General features: G+C 44.8%; 1 pseudogene; it reads left to right on the top strand.

Annotated features, from left to right (window-relative positions):
• Positions 1-27,625, top strand: LOC128066906 (histone-lysine N-methyltransferase PRDM9-like; annotated as a pseudogene).
• Positions 27,626-27,725: the final 100 nt, after the last annotated feature.

Genomic DNA, 27,725 nt, shown 5'->3' with positions numbered 1-27,725 from the left:
ATGAACCCTTACATATCCCCAGAGGAGAGCACTGAGGGAGATGCTGGGAGAACAGAGTGGAAGCCCATGGTGAGAGGTGGAGGTGGCAAACCCAGGCTCTAAGCCGGCTCTATAGGAAGGATGTGGAGCTGGTCCCTTAAAGACCATAGACTGCTTGCCTGCACTGCTGAGTGAACTTCTCTGTGAAGATACACAGGATGGGAGTGCCTGGCCCTGTCTGGAACAGGTGGGGCGGAGTGGGGCAGAACAGGATACTAGCATCATCAAGTGCTTTGTGTCCAGGAATAGTTACGAAATACTCAGTGTTTGCTCAGTTAAGCAGGGCACAGTCAGTAAGGAAAGTCTTCATCCCTGTCTCACAGACACCCAGTGGCATCAGGCTACTCCCTGCCCATAGGTAGAAGAGAAGGCCCAGCTCTAAGGGCTGACTCATATTAGTAAGTCACTGATGAAGTCTATTATTTTCTTTAAGGCCAAAGATGCTTTCAAAGACATTTCCATATACTTCTCCAAGGAAGAATGCGCAGAGATGGGAGAATGGGAAAAAATCTGTTATAGGAATGCAAAAAGGAACTGTGAAGCACTGATTACTATAGGTAACAGGAAATGCTGGGTGCCTGTGAGCCTGGGAAACATGAAACAGGTCTTCAGTCTCCATGTTAACTTGGCCCTCTCTTAGGTGGCTACATCTGCTCACAGTCTCCTTTTGTGTGGAGACTAACCTGGAGGAAATTTTTGTCCTTTTTTCAATGTGGGGCTAGCCCTGGCAGTGCACAGCTCACCTCTTGCCCTGTTCTAGATTCTCCAAGCCCTACTAATTGGCCTGACTTTGTGACACTTTCCATTGCCTCTATGCTTTGTTCTTCCTTCTTAAAGCAAAAATTTTGCTTCTTTCTGGGTCTCAGGGCCACTCGACTAGCATTCATGCATCACTGCAGGCAGGTCATCAAACCCCAGGTAGATGACATTGAGGATTCTGATGAAGAATGGACACCAAGGCAGCAAGGTGAGGGGCCAGGAGGATTTAGAGGTGTCTTCCTGAAACTAACCTGTGTTTATGTCTCAGCTGCATCTCAGGCATTAGCAAAGAAAACATAATTTTCAGAAAACTAGCAAGATGCATAACAATATATTATACAGTGAGACTATCCATATGAAGTTTTAAAATACGTGATATAATTAGCCTTCCCTTCTCTGCCATTTTATATGCAGTTTACTCTGCTCCTCACCATGTCTTCTGACAAGACTTTCAGGATCAAGTGATACCTCACCAAGAAACAAAAGCAGAATCATCCCATTCCCTAATGGATTCTAATGAAAACTGGTAATAAAACCAGATAAAACTCCAAGAGAAGACATTGCAGAAAAACAAAGCTATAGGTCTATAAGGAGCCACACATGAGGTGGCACACATATTTGTGCTGTCGGGGTCACTTGCATCTTACCATATGACTCTGAAAACATCATTAATGCATCCATTTGTTTCACTGAAAAAATGATTTCTCTTTGTGTCAGTGTTTCTGCACTGGTGCTTTGGCTCAGTAATAAATATGAGAACTTTTGTTGAAACAAATTATATATACATAGGCATATATATATATATAATTATTTATACATTAAAAATGGAGCAACTGACAAATAATTAATCTCAAAAATATACAAGCAACTCCTGCAGCTCAGTTCCAGAAAAATAAACGACCCAATCAAAACTGGGCCAAAGAACTAAACAGACATTTCTCCAAAGAAGACATACAGATGGCTAACAAACACATGAAAAGATGCTCAACATCACTCATTATCAGAGAAATGCAAATCAAAACCACAATGAGGTACCATTTCACGCCAGTCAGAATGGCTGCGATCCAAAAGTCTACAAGCAATAAATGCTGGAGAGGGTGTGGAGAAAAGGGAACCCTCTTCCACTGTTGGTGGGAATGCAAATGCAGCCACTATGGAGAACAGTGTGGAGATTCCTTAAAAAACTGGAAATAGAACTGCCATACGCCCCAGCAATCCCACTGCTGGGCATACACACCAAGGAAACCAGAACTGAAAGAGACATGTGTACCCCAATGTTCATCGCAGCACTGTTTATAATAGCCAGGACATGGGAGCAACCTAGATGTCCGTCAGCAGACGAATGGGTAAGAAAGCTGTGGTACATATACACAATGAAGTATTACTCAGCCATTAAAAAGAATACATTTGAATCAGTTCTAATGAGGTGGATGAAACTGGAGCCTATTATACAGAGTGAAGTAAGCCAGAAAGAAAAACACCAATACAGTATGCTAACCCATATATATGGAATTTAGAATGATGGCAACGATAACCCTGTATGTGAGACAGCCAAAGAGACACAGATGTATAGAACCGTCTTTTGGACTCTGTGGGAGAGGGCAAGGGTGGGATGATTTGGGTGAATGGCACTGAAACATGTATATTATCATATGTGAAATGGATTGCCAGTCCAGGTTCGATGCATGATGCAGGATGCTCGGGGGCTGGTGCACTGGGATGACCCAGAGGGACGGTACAGGGAGGGAAGAGGGAGGGGGGTTCAGGATGGGGAACATGAGCACACCCATGGCAGATTCATATTGATGTATGGCAAAACCAATACAACATTGTAAAGTAATTAGCCTCCAATTAAAATAAATTTATATTGGAAATGCCAAAAAATGGAGAATATTAAAAAATCTAAATGTGAGTAAGTACCACCAAATTCAGCACCAGAGGAGTAAGGGCTGGCAAGGTGGCTTCACTGTGTGTTGGTTAGTTTTTTTGTTTTTATCTTATTTTTGAATTCTGAAATAGAAATTAAAAGACCTGACGTGGTTGTGGCAGAGTATTGATGTAAGCCTGAATGAAGGTGGATGTATAGGTTTTCCAGTATAATTCTCAATAGTTTTATGTTTAAAATTTATCATTCTCTTTTAAAAAATGATTATTTTTGCTAAGCATTCTTAATGAAAGGGCAATTAAAGCCACCTTAATTAGACTATAAATTCACCAGAGAACTTTCTAATACTAAGCTCATAATGATTCAGTCACTGGGTTAAATCTCTTAGAAGAGGAAAGATATTAACATATTATGTCAAGATACATTATTTATGCATATATATTTAACCACACCACATGACCTTCTTATGCTAAGATGAACCTAATTCTTTGTCTTGATTCTGGGAAAGGGTTTGAGATAACTATTTAGTCTCCCTGATCTTTCCCACATCTCACTGCTGACCAGAGACAGCATCAGGTAAACAAAATGAAGTATACTCATTGTAAAATAGAAGTGAGCAGCTCATTTCCTCTTCTGCTGCTCAGAGTAGAGAGATTAGAAGGGTTAATCTGCCTAGACTGGAGAAAACAATTTAGATTAGTTCCATGATTCTCCATATATGGATTTCTATTCTCTTAGTTTCTTATTATTTATTTATTCTTGGCTACGCTGGGTCTTCGCTGCTGTGCATCAACTTTCTCTGGTTGCAGTGAGTGGGGGCTACTCTCTACTTGGGTTGCACAGGCTTTTCCTTGTGGTGGCTTCTCTGGTTGCAGAGTGCACACAGGCTCAGTAGTTATGACACACATGCTTAGTTGCCCCACAGCATGTGGAATCTTCCTGGACCAGGGATCAAACTTGTGTCTTCTGTATTGACAGACAGATTCTCATCCACTGTGCCACCAGAGAAGTCCATTTCTTCCCTTAGGTTATTAATAGTAGTGTAAGAGACATGAAAACCAAACATATGTCTGCAAAGGTTTTGGTATGAAGAGATACTCTTCATAGGGAACAGATACCCCACGATTCGCCATAACTCTACACATTTACCCTCTGAACAGTTTTTGTGTGTGTGGTGCACTATTGCTAACTATATACACATTGCTGTACAACAAATCTGTAGAACTTTTTCATCTTGCATGACTGAAACCCTGTACCCATTGAGCAACAATTCTCCACTTCCTCCTCCTCATAGGCTTTGGCAACCACCATTCTATTCTCTGTTTCCATGAATTTGATTAGATACCCAAGTGAAATCATGCAATATGTCTTTTTTTATTGGTTCATTTAATAATGTTCTCAAGGCCCATCCCTGATGTAGCCTATGACAGAATTTCATTCTTACGGCTGAAAAATACTCCATTATGTGATGTGTGTATAATATGCATACGAGATATATTTTATATATAATCTGTATCTTTTTATCCACCAGTGAACTGTGAGGTTGCTTCCACATCTTGCCAATTGTGAACAATGCTGCAATGACCATACATGTGCATGTATTTATTCAAGATCTTTTCAATTTTTTATAAATATATACTTAGGAGTTGGATTGCTAGGTCATATAGCAGTTCTGTTTCTAATATTCACAGGAAACTCCATACAGTTTTCTATAAAGGTTGCAACATTTTACACTTCGAACAATAGTGCGTAAGTGTGTTAGTGTGTAAGTTTCTCCATATCCTTACCAAACTTGCTAATTTTTTTTCATACTGGCCATCATAAAATATATGAGATAATTTCCATTGCGCTTGTGTTCTGTATTTCCCCATTGATTAGTAATACTGAGCATCTTTTCATATGTTTGTTGGCCATTTGTGTTATCTTCTTTGGAGAAATGTCTATTTAATTCCTTCTCCCACTGTGTTAGTCAGTTCAGGCTGCCATAACAAAACAGATCACGTGGCTTAAACTGCAGAAATTTGTTTTCCTACAATTCTGGAGCACGGAAGTTTGATATCAGGGTGCCATCATGGTTAATCAAGTTCTCTTCCTGGCTTATAGGCAGCCTTGATATAGGTATGTGCTTATTAACCCCTTATCAGATAAGTATTTTACAAATATTTTCTACCATCTTTTTCACTCTGTTCATTGTCTCCTTTGCTGCAAAGAAGTTTTAAGCTTAGTAAGTTCCATTTGTCTAATTTTACGTTATTAATATATGTGCACTTAGTATATTTAGAAATCATTACCAATTATATTAATGACGTTTCACCCTTGTTTTCTTCTAAGAGTCTTACCGAGTCTTACCAAGTCTTACATTTTTGAGTTGATTTTTCTACATGATGTAAGAGCTTCATTATTTGCATGTGGATATTTGTTTCCCAGTGCCATTCATTACAGGGATTAAGCTTTCCCCATTGTCTTGACACCCCTGATGAAGATCTTTAGATCATGTATCCAAGAGTTTATTTCTGTTTACTTCTAGCTACCTCTTCCATTCCATTGATTGATAAATCTATCTTTATGTCAGCGGGCTTCCCCAATGGCTCAGCAGATAAAAGAATCCACCTTCAATGTAGGAGACACAAGAGACACGGGTTCAATCCGTGAGTTAGGAAGATCCTCTGGAGAAGGAAATGGCAACCCACTCCAGTATTCCTGCCTGAAAAAATACCATGGACAAAGAAGTCTGGTGGGCTAGTCCAAAGGGACACAAAGAGCCGGACACGACTGAGCAACTGAGCACGCACTTTATGCCGCTACTACACTCTTTTGATTACTGAACCTTTGTAATATGTTCTGAAATCAGCAGCCTGCAGTTTTGCTGTTCTTTCTAAGATTGTTTTGGTTATTCGTGGGTCCTCTGAGATTCCATGTTAACTGTAGGATGGATTTTTCTATATCTGAAAAAAAATCCATTGATATTTTTATAGGAGTTGCATTGAATCTTTAAATTTCTTTGGATAGTATGAACAGCTTAATAATATTAAGTCTTCAAATCCATAAACATGGGATGCCTTTCTATTTATTTGTATCAGATTTCTTTCAGCAATACTTTGTAGTTTTCACTCTGTAAGCCTTTCATCTCCTTAAGTTTACTCCTAATTATTTCATCTTTTTGATGCTATTATAACTAAGATTGTTGGGACTTCCCTGATGGTCCAGTGGTTAAGATTCCACACTCCCAATGCAGATCACCTGGGTTCAATCCCTGGTCATGGAACTAGATCCCACATGCCACAACTAAAGACCCCACACGTCACAATGAAGACCTGGCACAAATAAATAAATAAAAATAAATATTTTTTAAAAAAATTTAAACTTAGCTCTTGACTATAGCTTTAAAAAAAGTTAAAAGTAAATAGGACTGTTTGCTTATTTTCCATTTTGGAATGGTCAGTGAACAATGAATTTTCCATTCAAATATGCATGGAAAGATATTTGAATGTTGATTTTGTACCCTGAAACTTTCTGTGCAAGTTTTTTGTGGAATTTTAAAGATTTTTTCTACACATAAAGTCATGTTTTCTGTGAACAGATGTAATTTTATTTCCTTTCCAAATTGGAAGCATTTTGTTTCCTTTTCTAATCTAATGCCCTGGCTAGGATTGCTAATATTATGTAGAATAAAAGTGTTGAGCATGGGCATCCTTGCCTTTTTTATTGATCTTAGAAGTTTTCAGCTTTTCATTGATGAATATGATGTTAGAGGTAGGCTCCTCATATATGACTTTTATTGTATTGTGGCCACTTCCTTCTATTCCTACTTTGTTGAGTATTTTTGTCATGAAAGGCTAGTAAATTTATTAGATACTTTATGAACATCAGATGAAGCATAGATGAAGTTTTGTGTTTTTTAAGAAAATTATGTGATACTCCTAGTGGAAACATAGTAGTTGATGGTACAGAAATTACTTACTATTCCTCCTTTGGTAATCCTCGTCCTTGTCACTCTCTAGCTCAGAATTCTGTGTTCTTAATTAGAATGCCCAGAGTTTGGAAACATTTACCAACCAAAACACTGATTCTCATCATTTTTTAGGTAAACCTTCTTGGATGACCTTCAGAGTGAAGCACAGTAAACACCAGAAGGTAAGTATTTCCCAAATCCTGTGACAAGAAAATCCTCCTCATGGAAGTAAGAATAGGAGAATACACAGAGATCCTAGAGACCGCTGCCTTCCTGTGCTGTCTTTAGTACAATGTCTGATATCATCACCAACACTGGGCTGGAAGAAGCACAAACTGGAATCAAGATTGCCGGGAGAAATATCAATAACCTCAGATATGCAGATGATACCACCATTATGGCAGAAAGTGAAGAGGAACTCAAAAGCCTCTTGATGGAAGTCGAAGAGGAAAGTGAAAAAGTTGGCTTAAAGCTCAACACTCAAGAAACTAAGATCATGGCATCTGTTCTCATCACTTCATGGGAAATAGATGGGGAAACAGTGGAAACAGTGGCAGACTTTTTGGGAGGGCTTCAAAATCACTGCAGATGGTGACTGCAGCCATGAAATTAAAAGACGCTTACTCCTTGGAAGGAAAGTTACGAGCAACATAGATAGAATATTCAAAAGCAGAGACATTACTTCGCCAACAAAGGTCCGTCTAGTCAAGGCTATGGTTTTTCCAGTGGTCATGTATGGATGTGAGAGTTGGACTGTGAAGAAAGCTGATGCTTTTGAACTGTGCTGTTGGAGAAGACTCTTGAGAGTCCCTTGGACTGCAAGGAGACCCAACCAGTCCATTCTAAAGAAGATCAGTCCTGGGTGTTCTTTGGAAAGACTTATGCTAAAAGCTGAAACTCCAATACTTTGGCCACCTCATGTGAAGAGTTGACTCATTGGAAAAGACTCTGATGCTGGGAGGGATTGAGGGCAGGAGAAGGTGACAACAGAGAATGAGATTGCCGGATGGCATCACCGACTCGATGGACATGAGTTTGGGTGAACTCTGGGAGTTGGTGATGGACAGGGAGGCCTGGCGTGCTGCGATTCATGGGGTCGCAAAGCATCTGACACGACTGAGTGACTGAACTGAAGAATAGCAACAATATCGTTACATTATTTTCACAGAATTTCAAACTTTAAGCATTTTACCTGAATAAACTTACTTAAACCTTAAAACAATCCTACAGTACTTATTGGTAGGTACTATAACTATCACCATTTATACATCAAGAAATTGTGGTAAAGAAATGCTTGATTATATGCCTGAGATCACAGTATCACTGGTACTGCATGCAATCTAATCCAAAGCACCTTCTCTAAACCCCTTACAAGCTACTTAAAACTTCCATAATTCTATAAAGTTTACACTGTCTTATTCATACATCTTTTTATCACTCATTCGAGGGATGGTTTCAACCTCAGTTCTTTTGTGCTGTGCTAAAGTGAGGGATATATTAAGATATCCCTAAGGGAAGCTTACAGATACATAGCGAAATTTATAGAGCAGGTGGTCCAAGATGAAGGAGATAGGATCCCCAACCTCAGAGCATCCTACTCCAGTAAGAAAGAGGAAATCAACTCCCAACTCTGACAAGCCTCCGATTTTATGACTGAAAACCAACATGTAAGAAAATAACTGAAGGGACTTCACATACGTAGAAGTAAAAATTCATCACCTGGAACTGATTTCAAATGTTCATTCTTATAGGAGGACCTAACAGCTCCTTCCTCTGAGCTCTGATTAGGCAACTCTTATACGTGGAATTGTCAGGGGAGTGTAGTCTCCTCGGTTCTGTCTCATCTCATCAAAAATTTGAAGTGATGGACATTAAAGCCCTCAGCATGTTACAGCTCTCAGGTCTCAAACAGACCGTGTTATAGCTCTTGGACAGATAAGTGTTACAGCTTTGTGTTACAGCTCAGTTTTATTTAGAAAATAACAGGAAAATACATCCTCGAGGCATGAGGCCATGCTGACCCAAAGTCGCAAAGAGGGGAGAGAGAGAGAGAATGAGCGCGTGGTGGGGGGAGAGAGAACTCTGACCCTTTGGCTCCTCTTTTTATATGTTTTTTCCTCCCCCCTGGGCCTGCCCTATGTAAATTGGGCTAGCCAGGAGTGCTGTTTGTTCTACCCAAGGTCCTCACTCTGGTCCTTGGACCTTCCTTTGTTCTGTTTTCGAGGGCTTTTCCCTTCCTTGTCTTTTAGCCACCGCCATTCTGGACTCCTGTTTCCTATTCTACCTAACATTACCCCCTCAAGAGATGGGAGGCCCAATTATTTGGGAGTAGGGGCGTCGAGGTCTTTCTGGCTACTTCCTGCTGAACTGGGACGGCGAGGGGTATTGGGCCTCCCCCTCTTGCTGGTCTTAGGCCTCAAAGAGTCCTTATGGCAGTGTCCGTCTAAGGGTGAGTGATATTTTCCGTGGCCGGCTGTAGTTTTATGTATCTTTGTTGAACTGGCACTGCATGTTGTAGCTTGTTGACCTGGGCAGAGACAAAACAGGTTAGACAATTGATAATACATGGAACAATCGTAAGCAGCATCAATATGGCATAACAAGGAGTAGCAGGGGCATTAGCCAATTCCAAATTCCCACTGCCAGGATGGCTCAAATCCCTCCTTGTTCAGGGATCAGATCTATCTCCTGTCTGTTCTGGAGTACAACCCATGGCAAGCTGTGTTGGCTCTTTAGAGCTGTCCTGAGAAATCCTATCCCCAGAAACTAGATTTTGGGGGTGTTCATTAGAATGGCACTCATATACAGTTCTGAATAGGTATCTGAGATTTCCCAGGGGCTCACAGGTATATTGAGTGTCCTCTTCTGTTTTCTTCCACAGCTTAACTCGTGAGTAGTGAATCCAGGTGTCATGTCCTGGTACCTTGACTGCTGTGGGGGTAGAAAGTATTATAGGGTAGAGGCCCTTCCATGTGGGCTGGAGTTGAGCCTTTGGGGACCCATCTTCCCAGACTTTAATGAGGACTTGAGTCCTTGAAGCATATAGTGCTGACTCCTTAGAATATTTTGGGTCTTGTTTCACACCCCACAAGCATATATCCTGTTGGAATTGCCCAATGGCTGTGGTATAAGACTGGAGGGTCTGAGCCTCTGGATCTAAGAGGAGGTCATTGACATAAACAAAAGGTCTCCCATACTGCATCTCATAAGGACTAAGACCAACCTGTTCCTTAGGGGCAATATGGGTGCAGAGGAGAGCTATTGGTAAATAGCTTCCATCCCAGGGAGGTGTCCTGGGTTATCTTTTTTATCACTGATTTTAAGAATTCGTTGGCTCTTTCTACTTTTCCTGAAGACTGAGGCCTCCAGGCACAATGGAGATAATAAGTAATGCCCAGTGCTTTAGAGACCCCTTGGGTGACCTTAGAAGTAAATGATGTCCCATTGTCACTTTGTAATGACCTGGGAAGTTCAAATCTCGGAATGATTTCATGGAGAAGATTTTTTACCACCTCCTCAGCCTTCTCAGTCTGGTTGGGAAAGCCTTCAATCCAACCTGTGAATGTATCTATCATGACTAATAGGTATTTATACCCTTGAGAAACTGGCATCTGTGTGAAGTCCATCTGCCAGTCTTCTCCTGGGTAGGCCCCATGTCATTGGATGGGCTGGGCCAGCTGGGGTCTTCGAGCTCCTTGGGGGTTGTTTAAGTGGCAAGTGGGACAAGGGGAGACCACTTGCCTTAGTCATTTGGAAGCCTGTTTCCTCTGAAGGACCTTTCTAGTAATCTTTGGAAGGCCTTTTCCCTTAAATGAGTGGTGGCATGTATGAGTTAACCAACTTCCACTGGAGGTTTCCAGGCAGAAAAAGGAGTCCCTCCTTTTGCAAGCACCCCATATGACCTTCTTGAAAGCCCTCACTCTTAGCTTTAAGAGTCTCACCTTCAGTATATGAAGGAGTTTTTGGCAAATTAGTCTGTGGAACTAAGGTGGCAACCCCTATTAGGTCATGGTTCTGTAATGCTGCTCTCTTAGCTGCCTGATCAGTTGCTTGGTTCCCTCCTGCCACTTCTGTGCTCCCTTTTTGGTGTTCTTTACAGTGGGAGACTGAAACCTCAGTGGGCAGATGGACTGCTTCCAAGAGTCTAAGAATTTGATCACCATATTTGACTAGGGACCCTCGGGTGGTCAAATGGCCCCTTTCCCAAGAGCAGCATGTGCATGTAGCACCAGAAAGGCATACCTGGAGTCAGTGTAAATGGCCACTCTTTTTCCTTTTCCCAGCTCTAAAGCTCAAGTTAGGGCTATGAGCTCAGCGGATTGGGCTGAAGTACCTGGTGGCAGAGGCTTAGCCTTTATGGTCTCAAAATTGGAGACTACTGCATATCCGGCTTTTCCTTTTCCATCCAAGACAAAGCTGCTTCCATCAGTGTATCAGATTTCCTCAGGGTTGGTCAGAGGATCTTCCGACAATCCCTCTCGGGGTTTTGTCCAGCGGTCCAAGGTTTCTAGGAAAAAGTGAAAGGGGAGAGAGCCCTCGGGGGTAGGCAGGAGGGTGGCTGGATTAAGAACCTCACAAGGGGATATAGTGAGGCCTGGATTTTCCATCAGCACTACTTGATACCTGAGGATTTATCAGACATCCATAATGGTCTCTATTTAGGAGTTGTTTCACTTGGTGGCTGGTAAAAATAGGTAGTTTGCCCCCAAAAGAGAGTTTTAAAGCATCTTCTATCATGATTGCAACAGCTGCAAGATTTCAAAGGCAGGGGGGCCAGCCTCGGGCAGTCGGGTCGAGACTCTTGGATAAGTAAGCAACAGGCTGGAGCTCAGATCCCAAACTTTTGAGTTAACACGCCCAAGGCTATTCCCTCTCTTTCATGGACATAAAGTTGGAATGCTTTTTCTGGGTCTAGCAACCTCAAGGCAGGTGCCTGAGTTAAGGCTTGTTTTGAGGAGTTCCCCACATCAGTGGGATTGAATCATCCTGCCCCTTTAAGCTGGGCAATTAGACCATAGTTGGTATCCACATTCTGTAATACCCAGTTAGCCCCAGGAAAGATTGCAATTGTTTTCGAGTTGTGGGGGAGGGCAACTGCAGGATTCCTTGTACCCGCTCAGAGGACAGCCTCCTGGACTGAACTCCCAGGTAAGTGACCTCTGTCTCAACCATCTGTGCCTTAGCACGGGTGACTTTATATCCTCTCTCTGCCAAAAAGTTTAGAACCTGAATTGCATGTTGTTGGGCATTTTTCTCATCTGGAGAGATTAGTAGGTCATCTACATATTGTAATATTCTCCCATTAGGTCCCAGGTCCAGATCTAGGAGATTCCGCTATGGGCCTGTCCAAATAGGTGGGAGCTATCTCTGAACCCCTGAGGTAATACTGTTTAAGTCATCTGTTGGTGTTTTTCTCCTGGGGCCTCCCACTCGAAGGCAAAAAGATACTGGGATTCTTTAGCCAGTGGTATGCAAAAAAAAATGCATCTTTGAGATCCAAGACTGTAAACCACTTGGCACTGGGTGGGATTTCTCCCAAGATTACACAGGGATTGGATACTGTGGGATGGAGGGAGACTACAGCTTCATTTATGATCCGGAGATCTTGAACCATTCGCCAGGTTCTGTCCTTCTTTACTGACAGAAGTGGGGTGTTACATGGTTGATTGGTGGGTACCAATAGCCCACAAACAAGGAATTTATTTATTAAAGGCTGTAGTCCCTCCCAGAAGAAGGCTCTCTTCTGAGGGGATATTTGTTTCTGATTGGGAAACCGAGTGGGATCTCGGAGGATAATGATGACCAGTTCAGCTTGGAGGGCTTGTCCAGGAGTCCCCTCGTCCCACACCTAGGGGTTAATTTTGTCTTCCCATAGTTTTTGGTTCCTCTCTATTGGAGAAGGTGTAGTCGGTTCTTCAGTAGTAACCATGAAGCTGTAGGGCTCTAGGGGCTGAAAAACTTCCCATCACAAGGGTGGTCCCCAATTTAGTGAGTATCTCTCTTCCCAATAAGGGAGTAGGACACTCAGGGACCACTAGAAACTGGTGGGAAAATATTTGTCCATCCCAGCAACAAAGAAGTGCTCGGGTGAATCTTTTAGTAGTTGCTTTTCCTGTAGCACCCAAAATGGTACAGGTTTGGGAGGAGAAGGCTCCGGAGTAGGAGATCAAGACAGAGTAGGTAGCCCCCGTGTCAACCAAGAAATTCTCGGACCTACCTGCCACATCCAGTTGCACCCTTGGCTCTAGCCCTGTGATGGTTATCTGTGACAGGCAGGCTAGCTGGAGTGGGCCACTTCAGTCCTGTTGAACCACCGTGAGGGAAGGCTTGGCGCTTGACCTTGAGGCTCTTGGGTCCCAAGGGCAGAGTGCCACCCAATGTCCCAGTTGATGGCATTTGAAGCAAGTCATTTTAGGAGACATAACGGTTTGGACACTCTTTGGCCCAATGCCCCATCTGTCTACAGATTACGCATTCGCTTCATGCCTTGTCCTTTAAAGACTCAGGGTTTGCCACAGGGCTTCCCTGGAGGGCGGCCAGCATCAGGGCATGCCTTGTCTTTCCTTCTCTCCCTCTCCTGGGCCTTGGCCTCCTTCTCCTGTTCTCTGTTATAAAAGGTATTGCTGGCTGTGTGGACCATCTCATCTAAAGAGGAAGTAGGGTCCTGCTGCTCTAGCTGTTGTAATTTTATTCTGGTATCTGATGCACACTGGGACATGAATTTGTCCTTTAAAATCACCTGTCCCTCTTAAGAGTCTAAGTCCAGATTGGTAAACTTTTGGAGGGCCTCTTTAGTCTTTCCAGAAGACTAACTCATTGGGCTCCTCAGTTATTACTGAGACTGGGCACAGTCCCACAAGTAATAGACTTCCTTCTATTTCCATGGGTGGACTTCCTTAGGGGTGAGTCTTTCTGAAGCTTATCTTACCCAGCACTCTTGCAACCTGAGAGCCAGGCATCCCCAGGTCAGGGTGCAAATCCCCAGGCAGGCTGAGGCATGACAGTCTCCTGGAGATCAAATCCCCGGGCAGGTAGAGGCAGGTTGGCCTCCGGAGAACTCGGTCCCTGGGCAGATCAAGGAGTGATGACCTCCCAGGACCCCTGGATTGGCGAATCCCCAAGTTGGTTGAGGCGTGACAATCTTTCAAGGACAAGATCCCGAGGCAGGTCAAGGCAGGTTGACCTCCTGGGACCCCTGGACTGGAGTTGGGCATCCCCAAGGTCTCCAGCATGACCAGTGCTGGGTAGGATTAAGGGGTTGTAATTTTAACTCATTTTGTTCAGATGGGAATAGATATGATGTAAAGCAATCCAAGCCTTTGCCCTGAGACTGGGAGACAGTGAAACAGTCATAAGCTTTATCCTCTTACTACTCTAAGGGATTTAAGTCATTGATTTCTTCCCCTAGTCCTCCATAAGAGCAGGTAAGGGTGTCTCCCCTGGTAAGCTCTGTTGTCATAGACCCACTTTATGTAATAACAGAAGTAATGACAAAGGAGTGGGTTATCTGGCCCTATTAGGGGCATTAAGGTGTTTTAATAATAGACTGGGTAGAGCAACAAGGGGGCAGGGTCTTGATTGTAGGAGTCAGTAATTGGCTTAAGAACAAATTTGTTAAGAGGCAACAGACCAGATATTCCATAAGAGTAGAGTGGAGATTTGATCCAGGGGTATGTTTATAACTTTAGGAGAAGGGTGGTAAGGCTGGGCCCAAACAGCCTGCAGGGCTAACTCCCAAAGTGGCAAACATTATCCCTGGAAGCCCAATTGCCTTTGAAGGGATGCCACCTGGTGGACTTCTAGCAGGCACTGTGTGCCTGTCGCCCACCCTAGCGGGTTCACTGAGAGATGCTGGTGTTGTACATGCTGTAGGAAACACGGAAGATGAAGGGCTGAATATCTAGAAGGATTGGGTATTATACAGTATTTCCCTCCCAAAGGCCAGCTATTTTCTAGTTGTCCCTCCAGAAGATTGTAGAGGCAACATTGTGGGCCTGGATGGGGCTCAGGAAAAAAGTATGAAACAGGAGGGGAGGGGACAGAGCACAACCTTTGAAAGAAGGACACAGCACAAGGGCATAACATAAACTGATTAAAATCAATTGCATCTAGGATGACAAGTCAAATTAAAGCAAACCTTAATCCCCAATGTGTAAACTAACAGACACACCCAGAGGTGGGAGGACAGCTCCAAGGCACTGTCAAAAGACAGAGGAGTGCGTGGTTCCCCAATGGCTGGGATGATCCTCCCACTCATTAGCATATTAATTCACTCAGCTGGCAAAACCTAGCCAGGCCACATTCCATGTTCAGAGCCCTCTGCAATAGCCCACATCCTGCAGTGAGTACAGTGTGCTTCTCTCTGAATCCTAACAAATCCACCTCTTACCAATCACTTTGTCTCTCACTGAATTTTTGCAATGAGACATCAGAGCCTGAGCTTCATTAGGTTCTGAAGCCAGGCATCCTGGATTTTGCCCGGGCTCCGAGTCCCAGGAGAGAGAGCTAAAGGACAGGAGGAAAAAGCAGTGGGAAAAACATGCCAAGGAATCCCCTTCATAGCCTGCCGGAAAATCTGCTCAATAGCTGACCTATGCTCACAACTTTCATTGGCCTGATCCTTGGCACAAAGATTAAGGATAGAAGAACCCCCCACCGGCTTGGGTAATGGCTAGTGGGGCTCAGCAGGTAGTGCCTTTGGAACATACCGAAGAGTAGCCTCTCCAGAGTCCCTCAGTTGAGCCCACTGCCACCCACCTGTTCGCGAGGGGGTTTGAGGAAACAAGAAACTGTAAAGGAATTAAGATTTTGTTAGGCATATGTCCCTCCAGACACAGAAGCGAGGATCTCCTACCTTAACTGGAGGTCTTCTGGAATCTGAGACTGAGCCATGTGAGCTTTCTGCTGAGTTTGTTTTTCGCTGTCCCGGTTTCCAGCATGATGGGCCTCTCGTCACTTCCCCTGCGCTGGGTTTTCTTCGCATTCCGCTCTACCTCAGAAGCTTTCGCCAAGTTGGGCTCCTGCTGTGCTTGGCCTCGTCCTTGCAGGGGACCATGCTGAGGTTGTTTCAGCCAGGTTAAACCCAAGTCACGGCACCATAGATGTCAGGGGAGTGTAAGAGATTACCGAGGAGACTTGGTTCTGTCTCATCTCAACAAAAATTTGAAGCGATGGACATTAAGGCTCTTGGCATGTCACAGCTCATACAGACCATGTCATAGCTCTCGGGTCTCGAACAGACCGTGTTGTAGCTCTTGGACAGATCACTGTTATAGCTCAGTTTTATTTAGAAAATAACAGGAAAATACATCATCGAGGCGTGAGGGCATGCCGACCCAAAGATGCCAAGAGAAGAGAGAGAATGAGCGCAGGGGGGAGAGAGACGCCCCCAGCCCTTTGGCTCCTCTTTTTCTCTTTTTTCCACCCCCTCGGCCTGCCCTATGTAAATTGGGCTAGCCAAGAGTGTTGTTGGTTCTACCTGAGATCCTCACTCCGGTCCTCGGACCTTCCTTTGTTCTGTTTTTGCGGGCTTTTCCCATCCTTGTCTTTTATCCACCGCCATTCTGGACTCTTTTTTCCTATTCTAACTACCAAACAGAATCATTTGTTTAGCCTGCCCCTGTGTCGTGAGCTTTGAGAGCCTAGGCCGTATCTGTTAATTCTTAGAAGTTCAGGCCCAGCTAAAAGCCCCTGAGGGCTCTCTGAATGTTTTCTGAATGAGTGACTCCATATTTAAACATTCATCTAGGAGGAAGAAGGCCAAGGAATGCTGAAGATAGCATCTGTGAGCCGGACTTCAAATGGCTCACAGACATTTTGTTGAATGTTATTAAACTTCATGTCCACTATAACATCAAGAATTAGCATGTATACCAATTTATGGATCAGGAAACGGAGGAAAACCAGCTAGTTGTACAACCTTATTCAAGCAGAATTGATGGGACCAGCTACTTTAATTCCAAACATGGCGATCTGCAACTTTCAGCTTATTTTCTTTATTGTCTATGTATGTTTCTGCCAATCGTCTTTCTTCTTCCCAAACTCATTGCTTCGTCACCTTATTTTCCAGATGTGTTTTGTCCCCTCTGTACTTTTCCACACTGCCTCATTCATCAAAGGGGCACTATTTAATAGAAACCCCGCCCCACCCCGGTTTTCTCTGAGCCCTTACCCTCTTCTTTCCTGACCTTGTGGATTCTCCAGCTATTCTCCCTGCCTTGCTCTCACTTTTATGGAGAAAGTTGAAGGGAAAAAACCTTAAGATATGAGTTCTAGTTTTGATTCACTACCCACTTAGGTCCTTTATTTACACTCCAGTGTTCCGATCCCCTTTCCACTCCTCCTCCCCCCGCAACACTGGATATTTCCAAGAATTGTCAAAGTATTAACTTAAATCATGCTTGGGAAAACACTTCATAAAGTCCTAAAGAACTAAAGAAATGTATGTTGTCTTTTACTATGTGACTCTCACACAGAGGGAATGTCCAAGGCACTAGTAAGTAACAAATCTAGTTTGAAGGAACTGCCAGGAGCATCAAAATTGCTGAAGACACGTGGCCCCAAGCAGGCCCAGATACCAGTGCCCCCTCCCAGAGAACCAAGTACCTCTGAACAGCACCCTAGACAAAAAGTGGGAAATAACTTGGGTACTTCACTTCCTCTAATTCCTCTAGAAAGGCTAATAACTATAGCCCAGGTATGTAGGGTAGACTTTGGGTAGGTATGGATTTAAGCTGGACTGATCTGAGACCTAAAGTTAGCACTGTGGCCTTTGGAAAGGAAAATCTTACATATTTTCTGAGGTTCTGACTGCATATCTGTAAACTGAAAATAAGCAATCTTCTTATTGCTTTCAAACACACTGTAAAGTGTTTGAAAGCCTTAAATTAAATATAAAAGTGTTGACACATTGAATTGTTCAATAAATCTAGCTGTAATAATAGGACCATGCTTTGTTAGTGTTTATGCCCAGGCCTTTGCACAATGCCTTATCTGTAATGTGCCCTCAACATATATTTTCTGAGTAGATGTGTCCGTGAACTATTTTCTAAGTAAGAACGTTGGGAAATTAAACCTACTAACAGGAAGTACAGGATGCTAACATTAAACTGGGCATCTTTAGTCAGTGTGTAGCCTCAGTCTCTCTGAACCAGTAGTTAAAGGGAGAAAAAACAAAGTATAGAGAAGGGACTTTCCTGGTGGTTAAGTGGTTAAGACTCTGTGCTTCCACTGCAGGAGGCTGGGTTCCATTCTGGGTCAGGGAACTAAGATCCCACATGCCATGCAGTGTGGCCAATAAATAAATAATGTAACATTAATGAATAAAAACACACACATAAACATTTTTAAAATAAATGTAAAAAATTTTTTAACGAAGTATACAAATGAACAGGTGGGCGATACCACAGTTTCTGATCAAACAGGATCTAACTCTCCAGACCCCACCAGCTTCTCTTCTCCAACTCAGAACTCAGAAGAAAGGAGACTGAAGTGAAGATATACAGCCTACGAGAAAGTGAGGCATGTGTACCAAGTGAGCCCCAGGATGACTACCTCTGTGAGTGACCCCATGGGCCCATTCACGGAGAAGGGGTTATGAGGCCTTGGCACAATAAAATAACCTCACCATTTGGTCCCCCAATTATCCCTTTCCTCTTATGACTTGAGGTACAGGATCAAGGCCAAATGCCATGAGCGCCCCATTTCATTCTGAAGTTCTTTATGACCAGCAACATCACTATACCTCCCCTCATCTCCGTTGCTCTCACCTCCAGATTGTGAGAAGTGCGGGAACTTCATTGACAGCTGTGCTGTCACAGGCTCCCGACCCTTGTAGAGGACTGTGCAGTGGAGAAAGGGCATGCCAATCACTCAGCCCTCAGTCTGCCCCCTGGGTTAAGTATCAGACCATCAGGCATCCCTGAGGCTGGGCTTGGAGTGTGGAACAAGGTGTCTGATCTGCTGCTAGGCCTGCACTTTGGCTCCTACGTGGGCCAGATCACAGACGATGAAGAGGCTGCCAAGAGTGGATACTCCTGGCTGGTGAGAACACCCCTCATCCCCTCTCCTCTGACCTCCAATCACTGGTGCATGTGGCGGGGGACCTCATGTCTACATGTGAGGACGTGGATGAGGATAATATGGCCAGCCCTGTGTACTGTGTACACTGTGCATGAACACGGGACTTCTATCTAAAGATGAGACGAGAGGTGGGAGCACAGTGGTACAGGCACACAGAAGTGGCTTCTCCCATGTGGAGTCCTTGCCCTGAGTGCACCAACAGACTCAGACATGGAGGTGATGATTCAGGAGCTTTACCACGTGGTCACAACTGACAACTAATTCATGGAGGCTGAAGAGCACTGATAGCAGAGGGAAATAATTCTTCTGTTACCTCCCACCAAAAAACAGAGAGAAGTTTTAAACCCTTTTTCTGACACTCAGATCACCAAAGGGAGAAACTGCTATGAGTATGTGGATGGAAAGGAGAGGTCTTGGGCCAACTGGATTGAGGTGAGTGCAGTGAGCCTGCAGGTATAAAGGTCGCTCCTCCAAGCCCACACCCTTTTCCTTCTCAACTAGCCTCCTTCAATACCTTTCACATCTTTCCTCTTTTTCCACCATACTATGTTCTTTCCTTTAAAAAACAATAGAATCAAAGAAATAAAAATGTAGTGAAAGTGAAAGAAAGTGAAGTCGCTCAGTCATGTCCGACTCCTTGCGACCCTGTGGACTGTAGCCCACCAGGCTCCTCCATCCATGGGATTCTCCAGTCAAGAATACTGGAGTGGGTTGCCATTTCATACGCCCTCAAAATGTAAGTCTCTATGCTCAACAAAACTGGGGTACTTGAAAACAACTTGAGGAGTCTAGATTCACCAGGGACAATTTAAACTCACCTAACTGACCCTTACCAACCACATTCTGTGTTCCAAGACAGTAGAGTTCATTACTGAAGCAGATCACACAACCCATGTCCTTTTGGAGGACATACTTCAGATAGAAATTAACCAATTGATTTTAGGAATATGTAACCTTAATTTTTCTACTTTTGAAGAACTGTACAGTGCCAGGATAACCTAGCATGAGGGACCTTGAGCCCATGAGGGCAGCAACCTCCCCAGGCTAAGCTCTAGTGAGAAGTGGGCCCTGAGGCCTGGGAAGGAATGGGGGTCAGGACCTTTCTCTGAGGGCCTTTCATCAGGGGAGGCAGAAAGTATATATTACTGTTCTGTGTCTCAAGCTAAGTCACAGCACGCTCCAAGTTTCCACAGGAAGGGGTCGGCAAGCAAATGGGACCCTGTATACATGTGGGGAGACTGGAGAAAGGCCTCAGAAAAGAAGGGAGGCTGGGGTGAGTGCTAAGGAGTGTATGCTAGCCTGGAAGTACCAAGTTCTGTGGAATGAAAGAGAACTTTGAGTTTAGAGGAGCTAGAGCTCACCAGTCTTATGGTCAGTCCAGGTGAAGACAAATGTGGAACTGGGCTCTGGAAAATGGCTAATTAGGTAAGGAGAGAAAAGCGTTCCAGCCAGGAATAGGACCGGAAATAGGATCTGGAGATAAGAATTCACATGGTGTGGTCAAAAGTGTGAACAGAAAGTCCCCAGGAGGGGTGGTGGGGGCTGTGGCAGCCTCAGACACTGAAGGCCAGGCGCTGGGATCAGGTCTGGCAGCTGGAGGGGACTCATCACTTGTGGTTTCTTTCTCTTTCCTGGCCTCAACTCCAGGTATGTGAACAGTGCCCGGGACGACAAGGAGCAGAACCTGGTAGCCTTCCTGACTCACAGGCAGATCTTCTACTGAACCTGTCGGGTGGTCAGGCCAGGCTGTGAGCTGCTGGTCTGGTACAGGAACAAGTACAGCCAAGAGCTCAGCATCAAGTGTGGCAGCAGGTGGAAGAGTGAGCTCATGGCCAGCAGAGGTGAGCACTACTCTTCAAGCACCGCACCCCATCCTAGGGAGCTCCCTGGTCTGACTCTGAAGCAGAGTACAATCCAGTGTAAAGTCACCACACCCCATCCGAGGGAGCTTCCCTAGTCTGGCTCTGAAGCAGAGTGCAATCCAGTGTAAAGTCACCCTGCCCCATCCTAGGAAGCTTCCCTGGTCTGGCTCTGAAGCAGAGTGCAATCCAGTGTAAAGTCACCACACCCCATCCGAGGGAGCTTCCCTGGTCTGGCTCTGAAGCAGAGTGCAATCCAGTGTAAAGTCACCCTGCCCCATCCTAGGAAGTTTCCCTGGTCTGGCTCTGAAGCAGAGTACAATCCAGTGTAAAGTCAGTCAAGTCTCAATTAAAATGCCTCAGAAATTGATTCATTTCATATGACTTTTAGGAAAAAGTTATATTAAAACTTTTTGTTCTCATTTTTAATATTTCATGCAAAAAATACATGACATCACATTCTGCTGAAAGGCTTAGAGGCAAAAAGCAAATTTTCTAGCACCTACCAGCTCTCTCATCTTTAGCTGTTTCCTCCACATTTCTAAGTGACAGGTGTGCAATGATTTGCATTCAGTCACTGTTTCAGTTCATTGTCATGTGAGTTCATACTCTGTGCCAGACTGGGCTCCATGCCCTGAAATAGATAGAACCACCTTCTGGGGCAACATAATTAATACCAGACAGGCTGCTGGTTGCTATGAGAAAAATCAGTCCAGGAAAAGGGCCTTGGATCAGTGTGAGCAGCAGGTGGGGTGTGGCAGAGGATGGTGGGGCAGGGTCTCTCCAGAGGTAACACCTGTGGGAAAGGATTCAAGGCAGGGGATCAGCCAGTGCCATAGCACCAGGATCGGGAAGAGAGGCCATGCCAGTGGTTGTAGGAGGAAGTACAGAGGGAGATGAAGGAGGATGGATGGAACATGGAAGCCTCAGGGCCCATGTCTACTTGCAGGCACCTGGAATCTTCCAGGGTGACATGGAACAACAGTGCAGCTTTCAGCTGCAAGTGGCATGTTCTCTGTTCTAAGACGATGCTTCGGTTCATTTTTGGGAAGGGACAGCAGTGGGGAATCCCTTCAGAGGTCAGTTCATTGCCAGATGAGAGGGGACAGTGGGCTGACTAAAGACGCATGGGAGTCAGGGTGTGAAGAATGGCACCCCACTCCAGTACTCTTGCCTGGAAAATCCCATGGACGGAGGAGCCTGGTAGGCTGCAGTCCATGGGGTCGCTAAGAGTCAGACACGACTGAGAGTCTTCACTTTCACTCATTGGAGAAGGAAATGGCAAACCACTCCAGTGTTCTTGCCTGGAGAATCCCAGGGATGGGGGAGCCTGGTGGGCTGCCACCTACGGGGTCACACAGAGTTGGACACAACTGAAGCGACTTAGTAGCAGCAGCAGCAGGATGTGAAGAGTCTGGGTGGAGATGTATTTTTAAACAGGATTTCCTAGTACATTTTAAATGGACTAGACTGAATGAAATAAATGAGATATGAATACTTGTGAGGCTTGAGAAAAAACACATCTTTTATGATTTATGGAAAACTGAGAGAGAAGCAATTCATGAACTAATGGGGGCAACAGGAACCCGAGACCTCTAGTCCATGGGACCTGGGCCACTCGGTCTCATCCAGTCTGAATCCCACTTCGTGTAGAGACCCAGACACAAAGGCTGCTCTTTGAATGAGGACCCTCAAATTCAGCTTTACTTGCACATGCTAGAACATCACCCCGTGTGCTGCCTCCCATATTCAGAGAGCTCCAGGACAGGCACCCCTAACTTAATAGACCTTTTCCCCTCACAGGGAGCCACTCAGGATGATTCCACCTAAGTCATCAAGAGTCTTATCTCTCAGTAGGATAAAATACCTGTGACCACTGTGACATGAATTTTCAGATACTTATACGTAGGGAAAGGTCCCTGCAGATCCACCTCTATCAGGAGAAACACTGCCTCTGATGCTACTGGAAGGTCCCTAGTCTGGGCAATATGAAGAAAAGGTCCTTGACACAGGCTTCCTGGATTTCTGTAGAAGATGCAGAGAATAAGAATGGAATGGAAAAGTGGACTGTAAAGGCACACCTGGTAGGAGACAGATCTTGCACTGTCAGCACCAAGACGATTAGTGGGGCAGGCCTTCAGTTCAGTTCAGTTCAGTCGCTCAGTTGTGTCTGAATCTTTGTGACCCCATGAATCGCAGCACTCCAGGCCTCCCTGTCCATCACCAACTCCCGGAGTTCACTCAGACTCACGTCCATCAAGTCAGTGATGCCATCCAGCCATCTCATCCTCTGTCGTCCCCTTCTCCTCCTGCCCCCAATCCCTTCCAGCATCAGAGTCTTTTCCAATGAGTCAACTCTTTGCATCAGGGGGCCAAAGTACTGGAGTATCAGCTTCAGCATCATTTCCTCCAAAGAAATCCAAGGGCTGATCTCCTTGCAGTCCAAGGGACTCTCAAGAGTCTTCTCCACCACCACAGATCAAAAGCATCAATTCTTCAGTGCTCAGCCTTCTTCACAGTCCAACTCTCACATCCATACATGACTACTGGAAAAACCATAGCCTCTGCTTTTGAATATACTATCTAGGTTGGTCATAACTTTTCTTCCAAGGAATAAGTGTCTTTTAATTTCATGGTTGCAGTCACCATCTGCAGTGATTTTGGAGCCCCAAAAATAAAGTCTGACACTGTTTCCACTGTTTCCCCATCTATTTCCCATGAAGTGATGGACCGGATGCCGTATTTTAGTTTTCTGAATGTTGAGCTTTAAGCCAACTTTTTCACTCTCCTCTTCCACTTTCATCAAGAGGCTTTTTAGTTCCTCTTCACTTTCTGCCATAAGGGTGGTGTCATCTGCATATCTGTTATTGATATTTCTCCCGGCAATCTTGATTGAGCTTGTGTTTCTTCCAGTCCAGCGTTTCTCATGATGTACTCTGCATATAAGTTAAACAAGCAAGGTGACAATATACAGCCTTGATGTACTCCTTTTCCTATTTGGAACCAGTCTGTTGTTCCATGTCCAGTTGTAACTGTTGCTTCCTGACCTGCATACAGATTTCTCAAGAGGCAGGTCAGGTGGTCTGGTATTCCCATCTCTTTCAGAATTTTCCACAGTTTATTGTGACCCACACAGTCAAAGGCTTTGGCATGGTCAATAAAGCAGAAATAGATGTTTTTCTGGAACTCTCTTGCTTTTTCGATGATCCAGCAGATGTTGGCAATTTGATCTCTGGTTCCTCTGACTTTTCTAAAACCAGACTGAACATCAGGAAGTTCACGGTTCACGTATTGCTGAAGCCTGGCTTGGAGAATTTTGAGCACTATTTTACTAGCATGTGAGATGAGTGCAATTGTGCGGTAGTTTGAGCATTCTTTGGCATTGCCTTTCTTTGGAATTGGAATGAAAACCGACCTTTTCCAGTCTTGTGGCCACTGCTCAGTTTTCCACATTTGCTGGCATATTGAGTGCAGCACTTTCACAGCATCATCCTTCAGGATTTGAAACAGCTCAACTGGAATTCCATCACCTCCACTAGCTTGTATGTAGTGATGCCTTCTAAGGGCCACTTGACTTCACATTCCAGGATGTCTGGCTCTAGATGAGTGATCACACCATCATGATTATCTGGGTCATGAAGATCTTTTTTGTACAGTTCTTCTGTGTATTCTTGCCACCTCTTAATATCTTCTGCTTCTGTTAGGTCCAGACCATTTCTGTCCTTTATCGAGCCCATCTTTGCATGAAATGTTCCCTTGGTATCTCTAATTTTCTTGACGAGATCTCATCTTTCCCATTCTGTTCTTTTCCTCTATTTCTTTGCATTGATCACTGAAGGCTTTCTTATCTCTTCTTGCTATTCTCTGGAATTCTGCATTCAGATGCTTAAATCTTTCCTTTTCTCCTTTGTTTTTCACCTCTCTTCTTTTCACAGCTATTTGTAAGGCCTCCTCAGACAGCCATTTTGATTTTTTGCATTTCTTTTCCATGGGGGTGGTCTTGATCCCTGTCTCCTGTACAATGTCATGAACCTCATTCCATAGTTTGTCAGGCACTCTATTTACCAGATCTAGGCCCATAAATCTATTTCTCACTTCCACTGTATAATCATAAGGGATTTGATTTAGGTCATACCTGAATGGTCTAGTACTTTTTCTTACTTTCTTCAATTTAAGTCTGAATTTGGTAATAAGGAGTTCATGATCTGAGCCACAGTCAGCTCCTGGTCTTGTTTTTGCTGACTGTATAGAGCTTCTCCATCTTTGGCTGCAAAGAATATAATCAACTGATTTCGGTGTTGACCATCTGGTGATGTCCATGTGTAGAGTCTTTTCTTGTGTTGTTGGAAGAGGGTGTTTACTATGACCAGTGCATTTTCTTGGCAAAACTCTATTAGTCTTTGCCCTGCTTCATTCCGCATTCCAAGGCCAAATTTGCCTGTTACTCCAGGTGTTTCTTGACTTACTACTTTTGCATTCCAGTCCCCTAGAATGAAAAGGACATCTTTTTTGGGTGTTAGTTCTAAAACGTCTTGTAGGTCTTCATTGAACCATTCAACTTCAGCTTCTTCAGAGTTACTGGTTGGGGCATCAACTTGGATAACTGTGATATTGAATGGTTTGCCTTGGAAATGAACAGAGATCATTCTGTCGTTTTTGAGATTGCATCCAAGTACTGCATTTCAGACTCTTTTGTTGACCATGATGGCTACTCCATTTCTTCTGAGGGATTCCTGTCCGCAGCAGTAGATAAAATGGTCATCTGAGTTAAATTCACCCATTCCAGTCCATTTTAGTTTGCTGATTCCTAGAGCGTCAACGTTCACTCTTGCCATCTCCTGTTTGACCACGCGCAATTTGCCTTGATTCATGGACCTGACATTCCAGGTTCCTATGCAATATTGCTCTTTACAGCATCAGACCTTGCTTCTATCACCAGTCACATCTACAGCTGGGTATTGTTTTTGCTTTGGCTCCATCCCTTCATTCTTTCTGGAGTTATTTCTCCACTAATCTCCAGTAGCATATTGGGCACCTACTGACCTGGGGAGTTCCTCTTTCAGTATCCTATCATTTTGCCTTTTCATACTCTTCATGGGGTTCTCAAGGCAAGAATCCTGAAGTGGTTTGCCATTCCCTTCTCCAGTGGACCACATTCTGTCAGACCTCTCCACCATGACCCGCCCATCTTGGGTTGCCCCATGGGCATGGCTTAGTTTCATTGAGTTAGACAAGGCTGTGGTCCTAGTGTGATTAGATTGACTAGTTTTCTGTGAGTATGGTTTCAGTGTGTCTGCCCTCTGATGCCCTCTTGCAACACCTACCATCTTACTTGGGTTTCTCTTACCTTGGGTGTGGGGTTATCTCTTCATGGCTGCTCCAGAAAAGTGCAGCCACTGCTCCTTACCTTGGACGAGGGTTATCTCCTCACCGCCTCCCTTCCTGACCTTTAACGTGGGAGGGCTCCTCTAGACCCTCCTGCACCCATGTAGCCACCGCTCCTTGGACATCCGGGGCAGGCCTTAGCAGCTACCTGACCAAAAGCTTCCTCTTTCAGCAGAACCAAAGCCCAAAATCTACCCATGTGCCTCCTGCTCTCAGGCCTTCTCCAGTCAGAAATTCCTCAGGCAACATGTCGAATGCAATCACCCCTCTCAGATCCTCCTGAGGACATCTGCAAGAGACCATCTCCAAACAAAGGATTCCTGCCCAGGCAATCAAAATCATGAGCAGCAATATTGTGATCCACACAGCTGGAGTGACAAACCTGAGGATGGAGAGGTCAGAGAAAGGCCCCAACCTTTGCTGAAAAGCATAAGGCTGAGGAGGGTTTCAAGGGCCTCTTCCTACTCACCCAAAGGACAAATGGGGGATTCCTGGGTAAGCGAGAGAATGATGGAGGAGCCCAGCACAGGCCAGAAACTGAATAAAGAGGGCACAGGCAAATTATGTATGGGGGCAGGTGTCTTAAGAATTATAAGAGTTAAGCATGGAGAGTGTGGGCAAGGCTCCAAGGATAGGTCAAGTCTCATCACACACCAGAGGATACACAATGGGGAAAAGCCCTATGTTTGCAGGGAATGTGGGCAAAGCTTCAGTGAGAAGTCAATTCTCATCAGACACCAGAGGACACACACAGGGGAGAAGCCCTTTGTTTGCAGGGAGTGTGAGCGAGGCTTCAGTCACATCAAGCACCAGAGGACACACACAGGGGAAAAGCCCTTTGTTTGCAGGGAGTGTGAGTGAGGCTTCAGTCACATCAAGCACCAGAGGACACACACAGGGGAGAAGCCCTTTGTTTGCAGGGAGTGTGAGCGAGGCTTCAGTCACATCAAGCACCAGAGGACACACACAGGGGAGAAGCCCTTTGTTTGCAGGGAGTGTGAGCGAGGCTTCAGTCACATCAAGCACCAGAGGACACACACAGGGGAGAAGCCCTTTGTTTGCAGGGAGTGTGAGCGAGGCTTCAGTCACATCAAGCACCAGAGGACACACACAGGGGAAAAGCCCTTTGTTTGCAGGGAGTGTGAGCGAGGCTTCAGTCACATCAAGCACCAGAGGACACACACAGGGGAAAAGCCCTTTGTTTGCAGGGAGTGTGAGCGAGGCTTCAGTCACATCAAGCACCAGAGGACACACACAGGGGAAAAGCCCTTTGTTTGCAGGGAGTGTGAGCGAGGCTTCAGTCACATCGAGCACCAGAGGACACACACAGGGGAAAAGCCCTTTGTTTGCAGGGAGTGTGAGCGAGGCTTCAGTCACATCGAGCACCAGAGGACACACACAGGGGAGAAGCCCTTTGTTTGCAGGGAGTGTGAGCGAGGCTTCAGTCACATCAAGCACCAGAGGACACACACAGGGGAGAAGCCCTTTGTTTGCAGGGAGTGTGAGCGAGGCTTCAGTCACATCGAGCACCAGAGGACACACACAGGGGAAAAGCCCTTTGTTTGCAGGGAGTGTGAGCGAGGCTTCAGTCAGAAGTCATATCTCATCAGACACCAGAAGACACACACAGGGGAGAAGTCCTATGTTTGCAGGGAAGTTGAGTAAGTCATTACCAATAAACCACATCTTAGCCGCAGGAGGATTACTGTAGCCATCACATACTTCAACTGAGGGGGCCTCAGAGAAGGTCTATGATCCGTTACAC

The sequence above is a fragment of the Budorcas taxicolor genome, chromosome 21, assembly GCF_023091745.1.
Source record: "Budorcas taxicolor isolate Tak-1 chromosome 21, Takin1.1, whole genome shotgun sequence".
NCBI lineage: Eukaryota > Metazoa > Chordata > Mammalia > Artiodactyla > Bovidae > Budorcas > Budorcas taxicolor.
This window is presented reverse-complemented; position numbering and strand designations above follow the sequence as displayed.